At 30.0% G+C, this 6,645-nt stretch overlaps 1 long non-coding RNA gene across 1 annotated transcript; it reads right to left on the bottom strand.

Annotated features, from left to right (window-relative positions):
* Positions 1-2,782: 2,782 nt before the first annotated feature.
* Positions 2,783-4,415, bottom strand: LOC105767748 (uncharacterized). The gene is made up of 2 exons (XR_001125593.2): positions 4,213-4,415; positions 2,783-3,164 (listed from the first exon to the last, which is right to left on the bottom strand). It is a non-coding gene; the product is annotated as an uncharacterized LOC105767748 (long non-coding RNA).
* Between the last annotated feature and the right edge of the window lie 2,230 nt (positions 4,416-6,645).

Here is a 6,645-nt window from a genome sequence, read left to right as displayed (position 1 = left end):
AAAAAGGAAAACAATCAGAACAATCCGGTGAAGCTGATGTTGTAAAAGACTATAGTGATGGTGAACTCCTAGTTGCTTTTGCCAACAACCCTGAAGTGAGCGGGGAGTGGATCTTTGATTCTAGTTACACCTTCCGTATAAGTCCCAAAACGAGATTGGTTTACAACATATGAAACTGTGTTTGAAGGTGTTATTTTGATGGGAAGTAATACTTCATGTAAAATCGCAAGTATTGGCACGATCAAAATTAATATGTTCGATGGAGTCGTTAGAACACTTTGTGGCGTATGACATGTACCCGAATTGAAGAGGAATTTGATTTCATTGAGTACTCTTGATTTAAAAGGACATAAGTACACTGCTGAAATTAGGGTTCTGAAGATTAGTAAGGGTTTCCTCGTTGTGATGAAAGGGTAGGGAAAGATTGTCAAGTTATATATTTTGCAAGGTTCAACTATTACTGGTGATGCAACCTTTGATTCCTATTCCTTGTAAGATGATGATGTTAATAAAATTTGGCATATGTGCTTAGGGCATATGAGTGAGAACGACATGGTAGAATTGAGCAAAAGAGGATTTATTGATGGACAAGGCATTAGCAAACTAAAGTTCTATAAGCATTGCATTTTTTAGAAGCAAAAGAGAGTTCAATTCACTAAAGGAATCCATAACACGAAAGGAATGCTGGATTATATTCATTCTGATCTTTGGGGACCATTTAAAGTGCCTTCGAGGGGTGACGCTAATTATATGCTAACGATCATTGATGATTTTTCCAAAAAGGTTTGGGCATTCTTCCTGAAATAGAAAAGTAATGTGTTTTCCATGTTTAAGGCTTGGAAAATTATGATAGAGAAGTAGACAAGAAAATAGATAAAAACAACTCCGCACAGATAATGGCTTAGAATTATGTTTCGATGAGTTTAATGAATTGTTCAGAATAGAATGGATTATGAGACATTTAACAATTCGCTATACTCCACAGCAAAACGACGTTGCAGAACGAATGAATAGAATAATCATGGAAAAGGTTCCATGTATGTTGTCGAATGCTTGTTGACCGAAGTCGTTTTGGGCTGAAGTAGCCTCTACTACATATTTTTTTTATTATCCGGTCTTTGTCCATTGCCATTGAAAAAAGACTCCACAATAAGTATGGTTTGGTAATCCTGTTGATTTTTTTCATTTGAAGATTTTTGGGTATCCTGCGTATGCTCATGTTAATAATGGGAAATTGGAACCTAGATCCATTAAATGTGTTTTTCTTGATTATAAGGCTGGTGTTAAAGAATATAAATTATGGTGTCCTAAAAATAGAAAAGTTGCGATTAGCAGAGATGTTATTTTTGATGAAATTGTTATCTGCCTAACTTATCTCTTAAAGACTCTTCCAGTAAACAGCAAAGTCCAAGCACACATGTGAAGCAGGTAAAGCTACAGATTGATCCAGAATCTACAACAGAGCCTCTTCCTCATGTTAATACAAAAACTCAGAGTAGAGTTACTTATTTACCATAATATTCTATTGCTAAGAATAAACCTATAAGAGAAATTAATCCTCCAAAGAGGTACGCTGAGGCTGATCTAGTTACTTATGCTTTAAATGTGGCTAAAGATATAGATGCAAATCAAAAGTCATCTACTTATTCTGAGGTAGTTAACTATGAAGATTTAGGAAAATTGATGTTTTCCATGCAATAAGAGATGAAATCACTTTATAAGAACAAAACATGGGATCTAGTGATGCTTCCTAAGGGTAAAAAGGTTGTTTGTTGTAAATGAGTGTTTAAGAAGAAAGAAACTATTTGGTTAAAGGGACTCTTTGGCGAACTCAATAAAGACCTTCAGATTAGTACAGTGTTTTGTGATAGTAAGAGTGCTATATTCTTTACGAAGGATCAAATGTTTCATGAGAAAAAAAAAAGCACATTGACGTTCGATATCATTTTGTGCGTGATATTATTACTCGTGGTGATATTGTTGTGAGCAAAGTTAGTACTCATTATAATCTTGCAGATATGATGACCAAGTCACTTCCTATAACCAAGTTCGAGTATTGCTTGGACTTGGTTGGTGTTCATTGTTGTAGAATACCCTTAAAGGTTTTGTTGAAGATGTGGAGAACTTGTTCATTGAGAGTTCGTGGTGAAGAACTTGTTCCTTGAGAATTCGAGTAAAAGTGGAGATTGTTAGAGTTGTGTGACTCAAATTCTAAGAGATTGCTTGCAAGTCAAGTTAAACAAAATATATATTCTTTTTAGAAGATTTAGTATTTATTAGTATAATATATTTAACATTTATTAGCATAATTTATTTGACATTGATTAGAATTAGGTTTGTTCAATCTATAAATAAATGTAGTCGAAACTCCTCTTGTATCATTCGAATTTGACATTAGTGAATTTTCTTCTCCCTTTGCCCGTGGTTTTTTCTTGAAAAGGTTTCGACATAAAATTTGTGTGTTCTATTCTTTTTTCTTTTTCTTTGCGATCTTTCTACATTGGCATTATCGACGTTTAGTTTTTAACACTGCTCTTCTTGAATGGAGTCGAGTAGTCATTAAATCTTCCCTCATGACCACAACCTACTCAACTTACACACCATTCAATTATTGTGCCAGGAATGTTGATCCAGTCGCAACCCTCAACTTTGGCCTTATCTATGATGCCACCTTCAATTACTATCTTTATTTTCTTTATGCCATGAACTACACACCTAGTCAAATTAAAGGCACTACGCACAGAAATTTCACTTGTTAAAACAATAGAAAGTACACCAAGGAAGATTTTAACTATCCATCCTTCTCTGTTCCCTTCGAAATTGGCTTGGGCATAGAGGGCAGCATCGTGAAATACAAAAGGACCCTTACAAATGTTGGTGCACCAGCAACATACAAGATTTCATTGTATTCACAGACATGAGCAATGAAAATGTCAGTTGAGCTAGCAATATTAAGTTTCAGTACACAATACGAGAAGAAAAGCTATACAGTGACATTCAGAGCTAGTTCTATGCCATCTGGTTCAACTGGCTTTGCTAGTCTTGAATGGTCTAATGGCAAGCACATTATTGGTAGTCCAATAGCTTTCAGCTAGACATAACAGGGCTGCCCAGTGATCTCTCTTGCAGTATAATGAACCCATCTTATACTAATATTATAGCAACTGTACAGGTAAGGCCAACTGAATTTATAAATGCTAGTGGTTTAAAAACAATGTAAAGACAAGGTGGGGAAATAATTGTATAGTGACCTTCCTGTATGAGGAACTGGCATATGAAATTATACTAGATTCATAATTATAATTTGCTTCTATAAATGTTGCATTCTTCTAACATTCCACATAGCAACTTGACCATTAATTCAGAGAGGAAAAAGATTAGAAACAATGTAAGCAAAGTAAGGGTATAATTAGTGGAATGGCCCTGAATTTTGAAAATTTTATAATTATGTCCTTGTAATGAAGCATGACAAATGCTTGGCATTTATAATTATATATTGAATGAAATGTGAAAATTTTATATGTACTCCATTTATTTTAATTACTTAATTCCTAAAACAGATTAGGTAGCTAAACAAGAAAGTAAAATACATCAATGGAGTATATATAAATTTTCACATTTCATTTCAATATATATTCTTACGATTTTCAACTATAAATAGGAATGTTTGGGTATTGTCTCAAGATTGAGGGTTAAATTTATTGAATTATTTAGAATTAGGATTAAAATGATAGAATGTGTGAGTGTTGACGATTTAACAAAGGGTGATCAAAATAGAAACAAATGATAATATTAATGACAAAACGAAATTTTTATAGTTCAGTAACCAAAACAGAAACACAGTAATAGTTGGATGACTAATGGTATAATTTATCCTAAAATTTAAATAGAAAATTATATAAAATAAAAAACTCGAGGAGCTATATATTAAATTACGATGGTGATGTCAGTTTCGAACTGTAGTTTAATTCATGTACTACAAATGTAAAACCTAACATATAAGTATCTTAAAGCACCAAAATGAACCTAACATATTATTTCATGAAAAATTACAGAAAAAGGGAAAGAACTAATTAGCAAACAAAAAAGCTCATCTTCTTTGAACATACATATTCACTTACAGGGAAAAGCAAAACAAAAAGAACAAAGCGATATATACGCTTTGCTGTATGCGATCTAATCTGATCCTACCATGAAATCAGAGCAACTCACCTTCGGTGGTACGGGAGAAGATAAATGGCGAAAGCGTCTATTCGAGCATCTTAAGTTTTAACAATTTCTAGCTTCAAATAAACTGCAAAATCAAAATAAAAAATATCAAATATTATAGAAAGAGAAGGCCTAGAGAGACTAACCCTAGAATTTTGGCCAAACTCTAGCAGGAGTAGAAAGGCAAGAGAAAATAGAGGAAAAGAAAGTCAGCGAGTGTGAGCTGTAAATTAAATAAGTATAAACTAAACTTTTAGTGACTCAGCAAATTTCCATTTTAATTAATTAAAAATTACAATTTAATTACTAATTTATTTAAAAAACAAAATCACCCAACCATAACAGTGACAGTTTTTTTTAATAATAATTTTACTCTTCACCTTTTATACTTTTTTTGTCAATTTACCCTTAATTTTATATAAAATTATAAAAAATAAATTAGTTAAAACAGAGGAGACGTTTTGGGGATCGTCCTTTTGCTTTCTCTCTAAAAATATGTTATTTTGTAGTTAAAACTATTTTCATCAATTTATTTATTATTAAAATATTTTAAATAATGATAATTAATATATTTTAAATCAAATAATTTAATCTATCTCAAAAATAAGATATAACTAAATTAAATAAGTTTAAAATATATTTTAAAAGTTTCACTATTATAAATTAATGCACTCACAACTATAATACTAGAAATTCTATTATGTATGTAGAAACCATGATTTAGAACATAGATGTGTGTTAAGATATGATAAAAATAAAAATATGGTTTGAAATTAATTAATTATATTAACACATTAAATAGATATGATATTAATTTTAAAAACAAATTAAATTATGAGGAAAACTAAATTTAAACATATAAATAGATAATATAAACAAGACTAGATGCACTACAATTATTTATCATGGTTTTATTATCATTTGTGAGTTAGTATTGAGTTGACTTGTGACATCAACTTGATATTTCTATAATTATAGAAATACCCACGAATTGTATAACTTATTTTAATTACAAAATGACATTTCTATAATTTTTCTAACCGAATTGATAATTTGGTTGAGGGTGGCACCAACTTGATAAAACACTTAATAAATAGTATAGATTACAACCGATGGAGATAATAAATTATGCATATTAAAAAAATGTATAAAATGATTAAAATGAAGTTATAGTTGGGTGGTAAATTTAGAATTTTATTAGTCCAATTTATGTAAGTTCAAATCTCATCATAAACGTATTTGTTTTTGTTAAAATAAAAGATTAAAATACCCTCAAATAGTATAACCTATTTTAAATATAGAAAAGTATTGTCGTAATTTTTTCAAATAGTATACCGTTAAATGAATCTCTCTCTATATTAGCTTTCCTTCTACTATTCAACATAGTTAAATTCAAATAAGATATTATTTACTTCCTATCTCTAATAAAGAAAATCTTTTTTTTCTTTTTATATTTTCATTACTTACCCATAACTATGTTTTCAACATTTATTGTAAATTTATGCCACTTACCTTAATTATAAATGTTGAACTAAACAATATAAACATCCAAGTTCAAAAAAAAAATGGTACACAGCAAATTATTCACCAAATTTCAAAACCTCAAATCCAATTTCTGTTTATTACCAGTACCATGGAACTCCGTATTATAAGACATCCAATAAGGGATGTCTATTGTTTCATATCTTGTCATAAGTTTTATTTTTATTTTTAAAATAAAGACTTAATTGTTAATGTCCTTTTATTTTCATATGTATCACTGGCAAAATATCTCTTTAAAAATACACTCCACTTCATTTTTTAAAATATAATTATTTCGGGATTGATATTGAAATTGCCCTCCCCAGTCCCCACCATCCTCAACCAAAACATGTTGATTTGGATATATTCGTACAGGACACCCACCAAGTTTATTTTTAAAAAAGTTTTAATTTAGACGATTGGCTATGTCTTTTAGATAATTTTATTTTGATTGATTATTGTATTTTAATTATTTATTTGCGATTGTTTTGAAGGAAAAAAAATTAAAAGGGCTTCCATCGTGAAATGAATGTGGCAGCCAAAAAAACTAAAGGATATAATTTTGTTTAAGGCCCCTCAATTTTTTAATTGTTTTCTAATTTAATACCGAATTTTAGGTTTCAATTTAATTGCTTTAATCCTCAAGCATGTTTTAATTTGTGCAATTATATCCTTACATTTGTTCAATTGAGCCCCTAGGTGCATTAATGGTTTTATACAATTTGGGAAGTTGTAAACTTGTTACATATTACATTTTATTAATGCAAAATTGTTAAAATAAGACCCGTACAATTTTATTTCCATATTATCGAAATTGAACAAGAATGTTACATACTACATTTTACTAGTGTAATATATATTTTCATGGTTTGACTAATATTAATTTTTTTCCTTTGCAAAATTTTGCACTCTTTT

Source organism: Gossypium raimondii, chromosome 4 (assembly GCF_025698545.1).
Source record: "Gossypium raimondii isolate GPD5lz chromosome 4, ASM2569854v1, whole genome shotgun sequence".
NCBI lineage: Eukaryota > Viridiplantae > Streptophyta > Magnoliopsida > Malvales > Malvaceae > Gossypium > Gossypium raimondii.
This window is presented reverse-complemented; position numbering and strand designations above follow the sequence as displayed.